Source organism: Lactuca saligna, chromosome 3, assembly GCF_052625555.1.
Source record: "Lactuca saligna cultivar CGN05327 chromosome 3, ASM5262555v1, whole genome shotgun sequence".
NCBI classification, from domain to species: Eukaryota; Viridiplantae; Streptophyta; class Magnoliopsida; order Asterales; family Asteraceae; genus Lactuca; species Lactuca saligna.
Window position 1 is genome coordinate 139990766 of NC_136419.1, and position 18118 is coordinate 140008883.

General features: G+C 36.2%; 2 pseudogenes; both read left to right on the forward strand.

Moving 5' to 3' along the window:
• The first annotated feature begins 2190 nt into the window (after positions 1-2190).
• Positions 2191-2308, forward strand: LOC145038057 (5S ribosomal RNA; annotated as a pseudogene).
• Positions 2309-15819: 13511 nt separating this feature from the next.
• LOC145033968 (cytochrome P450 94B3 pseudogene) lies at positions 15820-17544 on the forward strand (annotated as a pseudogene).
• The last annotated feature ends 574 nt before the right edge of the window (positions 17545-18118 follow it).

Sequence of the window (18118 nt, forward strand, 5' to 3'; positions counted from 1 at the left end):
ATTCATGCCAGGTGGAACTCGTCGAGTTAGGGGAGTACTCGACGTGCCAAGAGAGAATCTGAGGGAGTTAGCGAACACGTGTAGACTCGCCGAGTCGCTCTTATGTACTCGCCGAGTTCGGTCAAAGTTGACCATTGACCGTTGACCAAAGTTGACTTGTGTTGACTTAGTGGGGTTAGTCAACCTTAGTAGTGAAAATGCTAAAGGTGTATTGTATTATAAGAGGATTATAGCTCGGGGGATCGAGTACGAGTGGGTTCTGGGATTTGCGAGCTATCGAGATACACGAGGTGAGTCTTCTCACTATACTTTACCTTGAGTAGGTAACTAGAGTTATGTGATACAGTGCTTGTATGCTATATTTGTGTTATGTGTTGCGCTGCATTATTCTTTGTGATTTATGCTGTGCATGTTTGCAGAGTTAGAACCTGAGGGTTTACAGAGGTTGGGTGCACGGACCCACAGAGTTATAGCCTCGAGTGGCTAATATGTGTTATATGTGGTATTTTGGGGAACTCACTAAGCTTTGTGCTTACAGTGTTTGATGTTATTTGTTTCAGGTACTAGTGACGACCGTGGGAAGGCGCCAGCTTGATCAGTACACATGCATGGGATTTTACGATTATGAGATCTTGGGATTGTTGTATTACTTGGATTGAATTTTTAACATGGTTGTTTTATGAATATTAATTGAATTATCTTTTATAAATTTGAAAATATTGTTTTGAAATTTACGGTGTTACAAGAACCTACCCCAGGTAGCTCCCATTCCAAATCCTAACCCTCGTTTGGCTTTTCATGGCCCGACGCCTCCTTAGGTAGAATGCTTGGAAACATGTAGCCAAGATAGGAACAGCCCATGCCATTTAATGGAGACCGAAGCTTTTATGACCTGAGCAATAGGGGCCCAACAGATAGAATCTTGCAAATCCTGGTCCGCAGAGTGTCCCGAAATGAGATTCAAGGCAGGACAACCTTACATCAAATCACAGAAGTTGTCGCCAATGCGAGAATGCATACCCTTCGCACCATTCGTCTTGGAGATGCTTGTAAGAGATCTGAAGGAGACCATAAAACCCTGCTTCAAGCATTGGCTGAATCACGAGCCGAAGTCATAGAACTCCGAGTACGCCAGAGGGTGTACGAAAGACACCTGCTTGATATGGAATATCAATTGGCTGAGCTAAGAGTTCACTAGAGGGATGATCGTCACCAGTAGGAGATACTTTACTTTCCTTCTTGTTTTAATGGAACCGTGTTCCTGTCTATGTCCTATGTGGCATTTTCTATGAAACTACCTTGTACTGTAGGTACATTTTGTTAGGCCTTTTTGTGGCCAAAACTTTTGCTACTTCGGATGTGATGTAAGACCTTCTTCAAGGTCAAATTTTTCCTGAACTTATTTCATCTTAAACATCGATGATATTGATATTCGGCTAACTTCCATGTCAAGTTTTTGTTCAAATACTCTCATCATACTTTCATTGGAGTCTATCTGAAACATGCTTTAGTCAAGTCATTGGACTATAGTAATTTAACTTCGGAGACATTTCCAAGTCTCTTTCAGTGGTTGGATCATATTATCCACCAACCTATAGTACCTCGGCGTGAATGATAAACGTCTTAAGACTAGTCTACGAACTTACTTCTACTCCTTACTAGGACTGCATCATAGGGATGTAAGTCAAACCTTCGTGAACATACTTCCATTCCGTACTAGGACTGCATCATAGGGATGTAGGTCAAACCTTCAAGAACATATTCTTACTCTATAATTAAACGATCGACGTACATCCAGGGTCAATAGTAGCCTTTACTAGGAAATCTTAGTTCATCGAAAAAGATTCGTAAGAAGATTATTGTCATGATTTTCCTCGCTTATACATTCCCGAGTTATATATAACGAAGACCTGGTAGATAATAGAATGTGAGATTTCTAAAGTAGTTTCTTTTCCTCGTTGGGATGTGGGACTAGAGTAGAATCACACATTTTATCATCCGCCCCGTATTGATTATATCATAACGTGTATGAGCTAAGTTTATATGTATAATAACTCCTCTCTTGGCCTGAATCAAAATGATACAAGAACCGTCCGGACAGTTTAACGACTGCTCGGCAACATAATGAAAAGACCAAGCTTCTCACCTTTGGGGGCTCTAGTCTTATTCTTCAAGAAGACAGAATCCAGGGGGTGCGATCATAGCAGCACTAATACACCGGATCCCATCAGAACTCCGCAGTTAAGCGTGCTTGGGCAAGAATAGTACTAGTATGGGTGACATTTGGGAAGTCCTCGTGGTGCAGACCTCAACAGGACTTCCATTGGAAATCACCACTCTCTCCCTCACATAGATGAATCAGTTGACCAACCGCAAGGAATGACGTACCTTTCAGAAATGAACCTAAGATCCGAATATCACTAGTTATGAGTGTTAGTGAAGGGTGTCCTGAGGACAATCTTCCAAACTCGACACAAACACTACGAGTCTGTAGTGATACCCCTCGGATAGAACCAATACGCCCGTAGTATTCATGAACTTAATGAATAGGGTACGCCATTCTTACTTGGATCATTTCGTCATTGCCTTTATAAATGACTTACTTATGGACTCTCGTAGTAAGAAGGAAATCATAAAGAGCATCTACAACAAAACCCTGGAAACATTACGATCAGAGAAGCTTTATGCGAAGTTCTTTAAATGCGAGTTTTAGATTTGAAGAGTCGAATTCCTAAAACACATTACTAGTAATGTGGGAATTCTTGAGGACCTTGCCAAAAATCAAAAACCGCTAAGAATTTGTCAACACCGAGGATGCCGATAGGAATTTGCCAAATTCTAGGTCTCGCTGACCTACTGTCAAGAGTTCATTCAGAACTCCTTGTGGATTACGAAACCTCTTATGACTGTGACTCAGAAGGGAGTGGCCCTTGACTGGGAAGACAAGCAAGAGGAAGAAAACCTTGGAATTTCAAGTGAGAGGCCAAATCCTTTTGGAAATCTCACTTTGGGAAGGCTTGATACGCTTCGGAAAGCATGGTAAGCCAAATCCAGAATAGTTAGGACCTCCGAGATTCTTGCCAGAATCGGTCCTGTAACTCACAAACCCAACCTACACCGCGAGCTTAGTAACGTACATTTTACCTTTCACTTCTCAAACTTGAAAATGCACCTTTTCGTCAGGAATCTTGTAATCCCACTCGACGAGATCGAGATCAACGAGATCCTCGCCTTCGTGGAAGAACTGTAGTGACCCTCGACCGAGTGGTGAAGGGGACAAAGCAACGCCGCCGCCCCTTAGTCAAGGTTTGTTGGGATACCAACCGAGGACCTGAATTCACTTGTTAGCGCGAGAACCAATCGATTTGGAAGTTTCCGCACATCCTTGATCGATTTCTCATACCTACTCCTTTACCTAAATTCTAATTTCGGGACAAAATTCCCTTTAACGGGGGGATGATGTGACAACCCGAAATTTTCGTTCGGTCAAACCCTAAAGTCAATCACTTCAAATTATAAGTCAAGATCATTTTTATTTGTTGTTAGCAAATTTAAAGTTCGTTTTATTATTTTAATAATTATTCTTCAAACGAACGGGTGAAAGGAAGTGCAGTCTCGAGTCTTGAAATTCCAAAACCGCAAGTACCACGTAGTTAGGAAATTCACGGCCAAACTTTTATGTTTGGGCCTTAAATCCTTCCAAAACCGTAAAATCATGCCTTAAGCATGAGTTTACTCCCCAAAACACCTCACTTCTTACTTGCAATCTCAAAAGCAAACTCCAAACACTCTCAACTACCATCCCGTCTTTCACCCGATTTCCCGAAAATGTAAGTACTTCTTGGCTTGATTTGTTGTTATATCATAACAACTAGTCATTATACATCATTTCATCCATTCAATTGTTGATTTTCATTAGATCTTCAAAACACCAAGAACACACACTAGTGTTCTTGGACCTTAAACACCCAATCGAGCTCCGATCTTGTAAGTGCACTTGCTATAGCTTCTTGTATGCTTAGTATGACCCTTATAACACTTTAAAATCATCAAATAACACAAGAATAAAGGAGTTTACGACCAAGGATGTTCTTGGGCCGTAAACCCCTTTTTAAGTGGTAAAATGGACATTAGTCCCGTCGTAAGCCTTGGATGCCAACCTTGAACCTTCCTAGAAGTGTTTAAGACCTTAAACAACAATCAAAATATGTACCTAAGAGAGTTTACAACCGTGAACACATAAGAATATGGTCATTTGGCCGTAAACTCCACAAGGTGGTCTTGTTATGCCCCTAATGCTTTCCTAAGGCTTGGACTTGATCATTTGATGCCCAATCATGACTTGTAAGACCTCAAAACACAATTTGGCACATTTTACCATGAGTTTACGGCCCTAAAATCAAGGGGAAATGGTCAAGGGCCGTAAACTCCATAAAGGGGTGGTTCATGGGCCATAAACTCCAATGCCATGTCATACAACCCTTAGGTGCAACCCTTTCGTACCTGTAGCACTTGAATCAAAGTGTTTCTATGATCTAGGGTGTCTTAACATGATTAATTATTTATTAATCAACTAATTAGATACATATATGTTTGATTATATGTTAACTAGGACCATTGTGTGTGCTCAAGTCCTCATTTGACACCTCGCACCTTGTCCGACACTTCCATCCGATCCGCTCACTACAGGTGATTTCATACCCCTTGAATTAACCTTTTAAATGTTTTTAAATGTTTATAAATGCTTTCGGGGGGGGGGGGGGGGGGAATACAAGTTAAATCATGATTAGTTATTATATCAATCACATGTGATTAATAACTAGCATGCAAATGGATTTACTATATGTTAGCTGTTTTACCAAACATATTTCTTCAAATGACTTTCTTAAACGTTTTTATATGTATAAAACTCATTATCAAACTAGTTTTGACACTGTATGCTTCTTTTCAAACTTTGTTACAAATGTATTTCAAACAAAGGTTTCCTTTATAATTAAACTGTTTATTCAAACAAAATACTTTCAAACCATTTTATAAACTGACATTAAGTCTAAATTTTCTTAGATATTAATATTTTTCAAAGTGTTTACAAAACTCCTTTTATGATTTTATATTATCAAATGCATGCCTATATATGTATAGTTATATAAGTAATGTTTAAAGGACTTAGGAAAGCTAAACTGCTTTATTTCCTTTTCCCCGTTGGGATTTGGTCTGGTAGGGTATCGGTTATCTGTCCGAATGTCGTCTAAATATTAGTTATATATCATGTATACATATGTAGACATAAAAGTGCCCTCAGTCAGTTCAGTACCTTTGGCTAGTAAAGTTATACCTTCGTTGATACTTGTACATTTCTAGTAACTATTATAGGTATAGTTAGGAGATACTACTTGCTATTCCTATTACAAGGAATTAAACTAGAGTCAGTTTATGCATGAGTCTATACTAAATGCTATATGACGAGATACACTTACTTGGATACACTTACTTGGATATACTTACATGGATACACTTACTTGGATATACTTACATGGATACACTTACTTGGATATACTTACATGGATACACTTGCTTGGATATACTTACATGGATACACTTACATGGATACACTTCCCAGGATACTTTTACATAGATACCTTGTTAAAAGCATGCCTGTATATGTATAGTTATATAAATAATGTTTAAAGGACTTAGGAAGGCTAACCCGCTTTATTTCCTTTTCCCCGTTGGGATGTGGTCTGGTAGGGTATCGGGTATCCGTCTGAAGGTCGTTTAAATATATAGTTATATATCATGTGTACATTTACGGACATAATAGTTCTGATCAGTCAGTTCATTACCATTGGGTAGCAAAGGTATACGTTCATATATCCCTAGTAAACTATTATAGGTGTAGTTTAGGATTATATATGATTTAGTAATTAATATGGATTTCGACCTAGCGATTCGTTGCGGAAGTCACCTTTAGTTCCAAATGTAGAATAGGTACTACCAATCATATTATTACTTACTTACAGCGGGTCTCATGAGAAGACTACTTACTTACTAAGACGGGACTAACCATTCCGGCACCCAACTGTTAGCAACAAAGGTAATGAACATCTACGGATGCCTACGATTAATACTTATATTAGGGTACCTTTACGGGACTAACCATTCCTACACCCTGTTGTTAGCTACAGAGGAGAATGATCATCTACGGACGTTCAAGGTTAATACTATTTCGTCAGTCGCGATGTCGGGTTGATCCTAATACAAAAGGATAACACTTACATGGCTATATTTTCTTATTACTTTTATTTTGTGATACATTCACATAAACAACGAGGTAGACTATATATATATATATATATATATATATATATATATATATATATATATATATATATATATATATATATATATTATTAATAGTAGTCATAAAAGGGAAAAACCAGCTTTGTTACTTTCAAAACAGTCTAGTCTTGGTAGAAGACTACTCTTTATACTAATAGAAATCATAGGGATTTGCTAGGGTATTCAAACGCTTTCAACTACTTTCAAACAGTTCATACTTATACAATCTTTTTCCAAATGTTTACAAGTCTTTACTTTACAGTTTTTCAAATCAAAGACACATAAATACTTATGAATTCACTAACTTTATTGCTGATACTCGCCTTCAAAATACTTGTATTCTCAGGTCATTAATAGACAGGTACGACGACCAGGTTTTGTGTAGATGGAGAAATCAAGACTCTTATTTTATTTTGATTGTTCATTATGTTGTCTTATATTATGAAAGAACACTTGTAACTAAAATTATACTATTAATGCAATGGATGATGTTGTTGCTTGTTTACTACTTTGCATTCTTATGATACATTACATGACGTCCTCCGCCACAGAACGTTTCCGCTATTTCGGTTTTGGGGCGTGACAGTATATTATTGGTAATATCATTTTAATTGATTCTTGAGCATATAGATCTTTCGAACCCCAACTTTCAAAACATTCATTATGTTGGATTAATGTCTAAGTCCATAACTATTTTGGTATGTACTTGACCCGATGGTGCATGGTCCTTTTGGGTTGCCTTCACCAAAGCAACTTGATCGGAGAAATGAATAAAGAGAGAGAGGATAATATGATTTATTAATATGTTATAAGAATAATATATTAAAGGAGAAATCATATTTGTTTAATTAATATTGGTCAATAATTAATTAAGAATTAGTTTTGTGATCAAATGTAATTAATTAAACTAGAGGGGCTGATTTGTAATTATGTGATAGTTACAAAATAAGGTAAGGATTATCTTATTTATATGGTGGACGAATTTAAGGTTGGAAAGCCTTAGAATTCGAGTATGATAAGGATTCAAGGATTATCTTATTGGTTGCTTAATGGATAATCAACTAGATAAGGATAATGACTGAAACCCTATCTCTACACCTATATAAACACCCCTAGGGTCATGAATTCGGGTATCCCTTCCCAAGAGGTCCTAGATACGAATTCTAACCTCTCACCTCTCTCTTTATACCTTCTCCATTTGCTTATGGTGTTTGTAAGCCATTAGAGGAGTGACACTTGTGACTCTAAGCATTCCAAAGTCAATCCAAGGTGGAGTTGTGATTGTTATTGCTATATAACAATCAAGGTATGTTCTTAAACCTAATTATATGTTAATGTCGATTTCCATATGTTAGAATTAGGGTTTATAGTCTTGGATTCAAAGCATGTACAATAGAGAAACCTAGATCCAAGCACTACGGTTTGTATGAGCACATAGGATGTCTTATGACCAAAACCCATCAGTGGTATCAGAGCCTATCTTGGTTTCAATTGTATTGATGCATTGTATAACTGAAAAATTCGATTTTTTGTTTATGGAGGCTGGACTCGCCGAGTCCATGGCTGAACTCGCCGAGTCCATGCAGACTCGACGAGTCCATGCCTGACTCGACGAGTCAACTCGTCAGATAATGCTTATCTCGGGATTTCTTGCTGTTTTTGCATATGGATAGTTACCTTATCATGTTAGATCAATATAAATCCGATTTTATGATATATATGACTATATTCTTGATCTAATTAAAGATAATTATCAATTAACAAGATAATTGTTTCCTTATAAGCTAATTGATTAATTATTTTGAGTAAATTGATAAATTGTTTTGCAAGAAATCATTAAATAAATCAAATATGGATAATTATGTGATTAAATGTTAATTTAAAATTATTTGTTATTTGATCCTTGTTGCTATGAAAGGTTTCATATTTTCCCCTTTAGGTTTTATAGTTTAAATTTGAACCCAAAAGTTTTGGAGTTTTGAAATCTAAATAGTTAAAACCCTAATGTTTTGAAAAAGGTTTCAAAATTTGCCCTCAAGTTTTGGAATTTAAAAGTTTATTAAAAGTTTAATTAGAAATGTTAAATTCTAAAACCCTAGTAATGGTTTGAAAAGTTCAAATCACACCTTTATGGTTTTATTAATTAATTAAGGAGTATAATTAAAAGAGGTTTAATAAATCCATAAAAGTTTAGGTTAACAATTTAATTGAATTAAAAGTGTAATTACTAAAGTTAACCACATAGTATTTTAAAAGTATAAAATACACCCTATACTATATATAACATTAAAAGTCTAACATTATATATATGTATGAGTAAAAGTCAGTCTTACCGTTAGTAGGCCTCATTCACGAAGCTGGTCTGTAAGGGGTGTTTAAGGAAATTGCCTATAAAATGGCGATTGAATGGGTATCCACTCTTACCCACCGCACTCTTGACTAGTGGAAGGTCGTTAGCCGAACGGGTAGGATAGGACGAAACCTTCCATTATAAGTATAATGAAATACAAAGTAACTAAATGTTTTTCAAATTCCCAATCTTAGTTACTTAGGCAAAAGTGAATTGATGCAATTCCATGAAATTACACTTTGTGCCCTTGCGAAGACATTAGTGGAGCGTGTGTGGTTTACCGGCACACTACATGGATCTAAGCAAAGGTAGCAAAGGGTGACTCAATGTTTGTCATAGTTCGGTGGAGCGTGTGTGGTTTACCGGCACATCGAATAGGTGATTGTAACATGTGAGGGCACCATGTAGTTTGCATGGTTATTCACACCCGCTTTGTGATCCTCGGCATCCCAGTCACAAACTAGAGGGGCAAATCGAGATTTAAACATGCCATTGAAATGTTCAATGAATCTCAAAGGATCTAGGAGTTTTCATAGATTTAAAACTTAAATTTCTTTTTCGTTTTTCATGGTGGAAACTAGTGAATCGTCATTCACTTACCTTCAAATGTTTTGCAATTTGGGTTACGGCATCCCTCTCCCGAGTTGTAGGATATTGTGTTGGGTCCTAGCCTTGGAATTTCATTTGGGTGATTTACCAAGGACTCAATCAATCAACTAACTTGAATTCGTTTTTCTCCCGATGTCAAAGTTCGACAACTATGGTCTTCTCAAGTCCCGTGGAACAAGCATTCCACATGAAGATGATATTCCACAATTCGATCGAGGAACAAGAAATCATGCTTCACTTCCTCCTCCTCCTCCAGTTATTCTCCCTAACCCACAAGATTGTAAAATTGAAAGGTTCAATATCACTCAATCCCTTTTGGCAAGTGAACATAAAGAGGGCAAGTCGGTGTGTGCACACGTCTTAGGGATGAAGTCACACATTGATAGATTAAGAATGATAGGATCCGTTGTCGGTGAAGCGATGGCTGTTGATTGGGTTCTTCAGTCACTTCCTAACTCGTATAGTGAGTTCGTAAGAGAGTACTATATGATGAACCACAACGTGACACTTATAGATCTCACCTACATGCTTATTGCTGCTGAATCAACAATGGTTTGGCGCAATAGAAAAACAAAGTTGATTGGTGAATCTGCCTTCAAGACCTCTATGGATATAGACAATGGTAATGAAAGACATGCAATGATCGAAAAGTTTGATCATAAGAGAAAGGCGATGTCTGAAGTAGTTCCATGTGTTGTTCCAAAGGAGTCAATTTGCTTTTATTGCCAAGAGAAGGGGCATTGGAGACGAAGTTGCCCTATTTACCTAAGAGATCTAAGAGATGGGAGAGTCAAAAGTATGACTACGCTTTAGGTAAGAATCCACTATCTAACTCCATTAAGTTCCTATTCATTGATTCTTAATACATGATGTGATAAGACTACATTTGAATGTTTTGTAGGATCGGTGAAAAGAAAGGAAGCTTGATAAGAGAGCAAGATGAATCTAATCACAAGAGATGGATCTTGATCGCATGGACTTGAAGATTGGATTTTGAGCTTAGATAGTTATGATAGAGTTGTTAAAAATTTTTCATTTTTTACATAGTTTTCAATGGATTTTGCATTGTAAGGACAAATGTTTTTCCGCTGCTTTTATAAATAAAATAAATTTTGACTTATTTATTTATTTATTTACTTCCTTGCAATGAAATCGTTATGAAAATTGATGTTCGAATATTTCTACAATGAATGGATATGATTCTTAGTAATGTTATTATGGAAGTGTCAAGAATTTAACAAATAGGGAGAGTTTCTCATCGCCCAAAGTTTCAATTCGATAGAAATTTGGAATCACGCAACTTGGTTGCATGATGAATGAGAAATTTCATATTTGGAAATTAGACAAATTCGTTGACAATGTGTCAAGTGAAGGACTAGGAGATCGAGTACACAAAGTTGTGTGTTGATCAAGTTCACCATAAGAATAACAAAGATATTCGTCATGATTTACTAAAAAGCTTAGTAAATATGATTATACTTACAAGATTAAGTGTAATTCTAAATTGATTAAAGGGTTTAGATCAATAGTAGAACGAATAAGAAGAATCATGTAGGCAGAAAGATAAAAGTTTCTCCATTCTAAGAAGAAGGGAGAGTAGCTTTTATGCTTTATGATAGGTCTTAATGATTAAGAACCATATCTCAATTGATCCTCTAAGTGAGTCTTAGTACAATTGTATGTTTAAGAAGAGGAGTCAAAGATTGAAGAAATGGTCAAATCAAGAAGTCAATCATACTTCGTTCCAAAACAAGTCTTAAAGTCAAGATTGTGACATTGAGTGAATAGTATTAAGAAGGTTTATAACATTCATCAATTGTGGAAAGTTGTGATGTCTTGGATAAGACAAAGACCAACTAAGACCAAAATTATGAAGTGTTTTGTTTTGATATAAGCTACACTAACTCTTGAATATTTGTTTGTCAAGAAATGTTTTGATAAGAGAATCGTATATGTCAAGGAGTCAGTGGGAGTCTTAATAGTCTTGAAAAGTTTTAAGAACAAATCAAATAAACCTTATCGATCATCACTAGCACATGAGTTGAGGTTTACAACCTATCGTGAAGACATTATTTTGTTTCTGTGCCAATCCAATCGAGTTAATTATGCATATGAGTCCTATGAGTTCTCATTTGAATGCATAAAAGGCAAGGACCTTGATCAATGGAAAGTACATTGATAGGAAAAAGGTGAGCTGCTTAACTACTTGGAAGACGTGGTGGGCAGCTGTGCTACCATAAGACAAGAAATCAAGATTAAGAAAGTTCGATCCATATGAGTTTGAATTTGTCGTAAACTTTGGTTTTAACAAATTCACATGGATAGGAACACATACACCGTTTAAATCTAAGTGTCATAAGATTTCCTCCTTCATGAAAATGATTGTGAGAAAATGCTTTCACTAAGAAAGATTTTAAAAGATAGTGATTGTAAAATTGCATTCTCGAATTCGATCATGGTTACGACATCCCTTTCCATAATTTGAATTGTGAGGTTTGGCAATTAGTCTTAATTGTTAAGACACACATATGAACTATCTAAGGCAAAAGTGTATAAGTTCAAGTAGCCTTGATAAAAGATTATCAAAGCACTAAGTATTAGAAACATGAACTTAAGAAATTCAATAAGTATTGTTTTTCTAAAAGTTAAGATGTTTATGAATACATGTCGAAGCTAGTGGGAGCATAAGTGTTATGTTTTATAATAATCATCATGATAGTGGGAGCATAAAAGTTATGATTGTATGATTATTATGGAAAGTTTTGCAAGTTGGCAATATTAATTATAGAAAAACAAGAGTTATACCTTGCAAAGTCGTAAGGGTTGTATATTTGTTTTGCTATAATTAAGGGAGAGAATATTATGCTTCATTTCAAATCTAAAGGATTAGGTTGTGGAATGTTAATAAATTTAGTCAAAGGTACATAGTGTGTTCTTAAAATTTCGATTATGATTACGACATTCCTCTTCACAATTCGAATTTTGAAAACATAGCAAATAAAACATTGTGCATCGTGTCCCATACGCTTCGGGTATAGGATCGATTGCAAATGCTTTAATGTTTGACCATTCTAAAATTTTCCAAATGTCTAGCGCATTGAGAGGGAAAAGGGACTAGAATCGGTTTTGACTAAAATAATTAAACAACTATCAAAGAACAATCCAAAGTTTGACGAGGATTGGTCGCTTGTGAGTAGTTGGAAGTATAGTATTGGAAATTATGGAAATGTTTCCATATTGGATGGACAATATCGACATCATTACGAATAGATAAGATTCTATTAAGAAATTAGTTGTCATATGGAAAATATGGAAGCGTGTCCATATTGGGAAGTAAATATTGAAAATCTATGACTAGATTAGAACCTTTATGCAAAAGGATGTTCAAAGGAATGTACTTTGAGTGAGAGAAATCATATCTAAGGAATTGTCTTCTAACAATCTACGTTAGAGGACTTTGTAATATCATTGGCAATAGTCTTTGAGACTTTGGTGCAGTGACATTACAAATGGATCGTTGCATTAAGTGTTAGAATCTAGTATATTCTATAAGTAACAAGAATTTGATATTCTTACACTTAAGAAAATGGATTTGGAGTTGTAAAATGAGAATGATTGGAAATGTGTTCAATTTGTCTATTTCACAAAGTAAAAACCATAGGTAAACATTGTGTGCATGCTAGGAGCATGGGACAAGTGTAATGATTCAAGTAAAAAGTTGATTACCCGAAACGACAAATAATGAGTAATCGATATGGTGATAAATAAAACGTGTTTTGTTTATACTCAAAGGTTTGAGGCCATATGGGATTAGTATTATTCTTGTGTTTCACCTTGCATGTTTTGACTTCCAGAATAATTGAGTTTATTAAGAATAATCGAATTATTCAAACGGGCCACAGTCGTTCATATGTTGGAAGTAGATATGAATGAAGACTGTCATGAATTGGTGTGTGGATTGTCTAGAAAAGTATTAGACATAAGCAAATGTTTGCTGCAACGTTCATGAGTGCTTATGAATATGATTTGAGCATTGGATTAAACCCACGCTCACTTGGATCACTATCTCGAGTGATTAGTGAGACGATAACATCTTAAATTCTTGAAACCGAGATGTGTGAGTTGTATCTTGCTGATCGGTTGCACATTGATAATATGTAAACGCACCAGTAACTTGGTGTTATAAAACATATTGTTGTGTGTAATTCGGTGAGTGAGTGGAAGCGAGCATTGTATCAAAGTTTATCCGTTCCTTTTATCCAAAGTAGGATAAAAGCGATATCTTTGGGCCCCTCGATGGTTTAGTGATGACATACGTAAATGCTCGGCCGGGCTAGGGCTAATTTGATTTGTTCAATTAGTCTGTCGTCATAAATCAGAAATCGAGAAGTAGTACAAAGAGAATGATTAAAAATCATATCTCATACGATATCTAGAATGGAGGAATATATGATCCCTTATCTAAGGACACGCGTATCTGATATGATCAGAGTTGACAGCGGCTTTGGAAAGCTACGATTGCAGATCAGGATCTGAAGTCATACGCAGAATAGTTGTTAGACTTATCCAAGTGGGAGACTGTTGGATTAGTGTCTAAGTCCATAACTATTTTGGTATGTACTTGACCCGATGGTGCATGGTCCTTTTGGGTTGCCTTCACCAAAGCAACTTGATTGGAGAAATGAATAAAGAGAGAGAGGATAATATGATTTATTAATATGTTATAAGAATAATATATTAAAGGCGAAATCATATTTGTTTAATTAATATTGGTCAATAATTAATTAAGAATTAGTTTTGTGATCAAATGTAATTAATTAAACTAGAGGGGCTGATTTGTATTTATGTGATAGTTACAAAATAAGGTAAGGATTATCTTATTTATATGGTGGACGAATTTAAGGTTGGAAAGCCTTAGAATTCGAGTATGATAAGGATTCAAGGATTATCTTATTGGTTGCTTAATGGATAATCAACTAGATAAGGATAATGACTGAAACCCTATCTCTACATCTATATAAACACCCCTAGGGTCATGAATTCGGGTATCCCTTCCCAAGAGGTCCTAGATACGAATTCTAACCTCTCACCTCTCTCTTTATACCTTCTCCATTTGCTTATGGTGTTTGTAAGCCATTAGAGGAGTGACACTTGTGACTCTAAGCATTCCAAAGTCAATCCAAGGTGGAGTTGTGATTGTTATTGCTATATAACAATCAAGGTATGTTCTTAAACCTAATTATATGTTAATGTTGATTTCCATATGTTAGAATTAGGGTTTATAGTCTTGGATTCAAAGCATGTACAATAGAGAAACCTATATCCAAGCATTAGGGTTTGTATGAGCACATAGGATGTCTTATGACCAAAACCCATCACATTATACATTGATAAAAATAGTGGTAAATATCTATCAACATTTTAATATCCCCAATAACATACAAAGATATGACATTTAACAACATCGAATTCTCCAATAGCTCAAAGCTTAAATTGATATATAAGGTAAGTTATAAGTTATCCATTTGTCACATACATCATGTTAAACATGATATATGGATGGCAATCAATTTTTTCTATTGTTCAACTTTTGGTAATGTGCATTAGATGCTTAACTGTCAACACATAAAATGAACAAGTCCCTTATTGACTACATACATCTCTTATGTAGTTCATATTATATCTAATAATAGCATTTATAACTGTGTGGTAAAAAATGACGTTTCACCATATCAAAACATTGCATTCCATACATTCACGTCCAAAATATGTATCTCAAGACTGAAATACAAAGATATTACGTTTACTAAATATTACACATGATAGCCAACTATAAAGTGATCTTGAGATATGTCATGCCCAATACTAGTTCTCCAACAAGTATTTATGAACTTTGTTGCAACACTTTGTCACTTTCATCTTAGTCCGATGCTCCAACGCATGCTCCAAAATCCCCGATAACCTTGCCAAATGCCCGACCACATTGTGGACATACAATTATTTAGCAAATGAAGCATTCTCTTGAACGAGATCATTCTCTTTATTGCCCTTCACTCACCAGGAGGATATATATTCTTTTTCTCATCGATCATTCACTCATCAGGAGGGCATTCTCTCTCTGACCATTCTAATAAAGTATTCAAACCCTAATAGTAAATGGGTAGGATATTTTGTGGTGATTATGGAAGAGACTAAAGGAAAGGAGAGGGATGGTGAGGAAAGTTGTGTGGACAAAAGTTGTGTGGACAGGGCTTGTTTTGTTTATAATAAGTTATAAATGATACATAAATCAATATAAAGCTTTCAGAAAGTCTTGCATTTTGAATTGAATATGACTAACACCCAAACAAAAAAACAAAGTAGAAAGATTGTTCTAGTGAAAGTAATAGATAAATGACAACTTGCACATTATCCGACCAATGAACGGTTTATGTAATTTATTCTAGAACTTATAGTACTCTAGAACTAGAAAAAGAAAAATTATCTAAATAAAGACCATCCTATATTTTTCTGTAGATAGTGTCACCCATTTGTATGGCAAGTGCCTTTCGCCTACCAACATGGAAACACCATTCTCTTCTCTCTTCGCACTATGCTCTCTTCTTTCTGCAATTACGTACTGCTGCTTGATTTACAATGCAACGTTATTCCATAAACTCCGGTGCTTCCTCCTCCCACTCCTGTCCGGTGATGATGCACCGCCAACTTACGCTGTCATTGGCTGCCTGATTTCCTTCTACAAGAACCGCCACCGTCTACTGTCGTGGTACACGGATCTACTCTCTGCATCACCAACCCAGACGGTGGTGATACGCCGCCTTGGTGCTCGGAAAACCATCATTACGGCCAACCCAGAAAATGTTGAATACATGCTTAAAACAAATTTCATTAACTTCCCAAAAGGAAAGCCTTTCACTGATATTCTTAATGATTTTCTTGGGTGTGGGATTTTCAATGTCGATGGAGAGCTCTGGCACGCTCAGCGTAAGTTAGCAAGCCACCAATTCTCCTCCAAATCGTTGAAAGAGCACGTGGAAACGATCGTGAAGGAATCTGTAAAAATGAAGCTTTTTCCGTTACTAGATTCTCTGGCCGGCGGTAAGGCGGTGGACTTACAGGAGGTGTTGAGACGGCTGGGGTTTGATATTGTTTGTAGACTCTCATCAGGGTTTGATCCATGTTGTTTGGGAGATGAACATTGTCTCTCCGACGAAGTGGAAATCTTGAAAGCGTTTGACAAGGCGGGGGAGATAAGTGCAAAACGGGAGGCGACACCCATCTCCACCGCTTGGAAGTTAAAGAAAGTGTTGGGAGTTGGGTCGGAGAAAGTCTTAAAAGATTCCGTGAAAAAGATTCATGATTTCATAAGCAAAATAGTTGATGAGCGAAAGAAAAACATAACTAAATCTGAAAGTAAAGATTTATTAAGTAGAATGATAATGGATGGTGTAAGTGAAGACGTTATAAGGGATATGTTAATCAGTTTCATCATGGCAGGAAGAGACACGACGTCGGCGGCGATGACATGGCTTTTTTATGCACTATCCCGGCATTCCCAGGTAGAAGAAAAGCTTGTAAAGGAAATAGGGTTTCAATTCAAAGAAGATGAATATGAAAACCTTAAAGAAATGAAGTATTTACAGACTTGTCTTTGTGAAACCATGAGGCTATACCCGCCGGTTGCTTGGGACTCGAAGCACGCCGTCTATGACGACATGTTGCCGGACGGGACTCCGGTGAAAGCCGGCGATAGGGTCACGTATTTTTCATACGGAATGGGAAGGATGGAGAAGATATGGGGGATGGACCGGTTGGAGTTTAGACCGGACCGGTGGTTTGATTGTAAGCCGGATGAGAATGGAGGGACATTGTATTTGAAGGAGGTATCGCCGTTCAAGTTCCCGGTTTTCCATGCCGGTCCAAGGGTTTGTATTGGGAAAGGGTTGGCTAATGTTCAGATGAGTTATGTGGTAGCTTCGATCGTGAAACGGTTCGAGATCAGACCGGTGGTTTCAAGGGAGGAGGCGGTGTATTTGCCGTTATTGACGGCGCATATGGACGGCGGGTTGAAGGTGTTCATACGGAGGAGACAGCAACGGACTGCTGCCACCTGTCATGATAACAAGATAAAGAAGAATTTATTTGAAACTACAAGTTAATATTAAATGTCTACGTCCTACAAGCCTTATACTTATTGTCTATTTGTGTTTTTAATTTATCATGTATATGCCATCTTCTTTAATCAAATAGCAAACAATAAAATATATATTTGTAATTTTATTGAAATGTTAAGCGTATTTTATGATCATTTAATAGGATTAATTTGATATAATTCTTTTATATAATATAATAAACTGATCAGTTATTAATTGGTAGAAAAATTAGCTATAAGTTTCTTGTTTTGTACAACTTGATAGTTTTTAAATGTTGATATATTATTCCCTCTTTTGTCGAACTTTGGTTGCCCATGAACAGTTCAATACAAGCTAGTACACAAATAATCATAAGACTACCCATATGAGAACATGCACATGTGCACGTATTCCGTTTCACTAAACAAATACGAGATAGAAATAAGTTTACAATCAATAATATCTCACAAGAGTATTGTCGACAACATTATGATTCAAGTAGTTCATTTATCCTACAAACATACTCATTGTCTACCGTAGAGCTAGATTCAAAGATCTTGTATACTTACTTTATATTCATAAAGAAAGAAAACAGTGAGCTTTAAGATGCATTTATGAGACTACTATATATTTATAGGCGGTTCATTTTCTACATCTGAAAAGCCGCGATATATATAATTTTTTTATA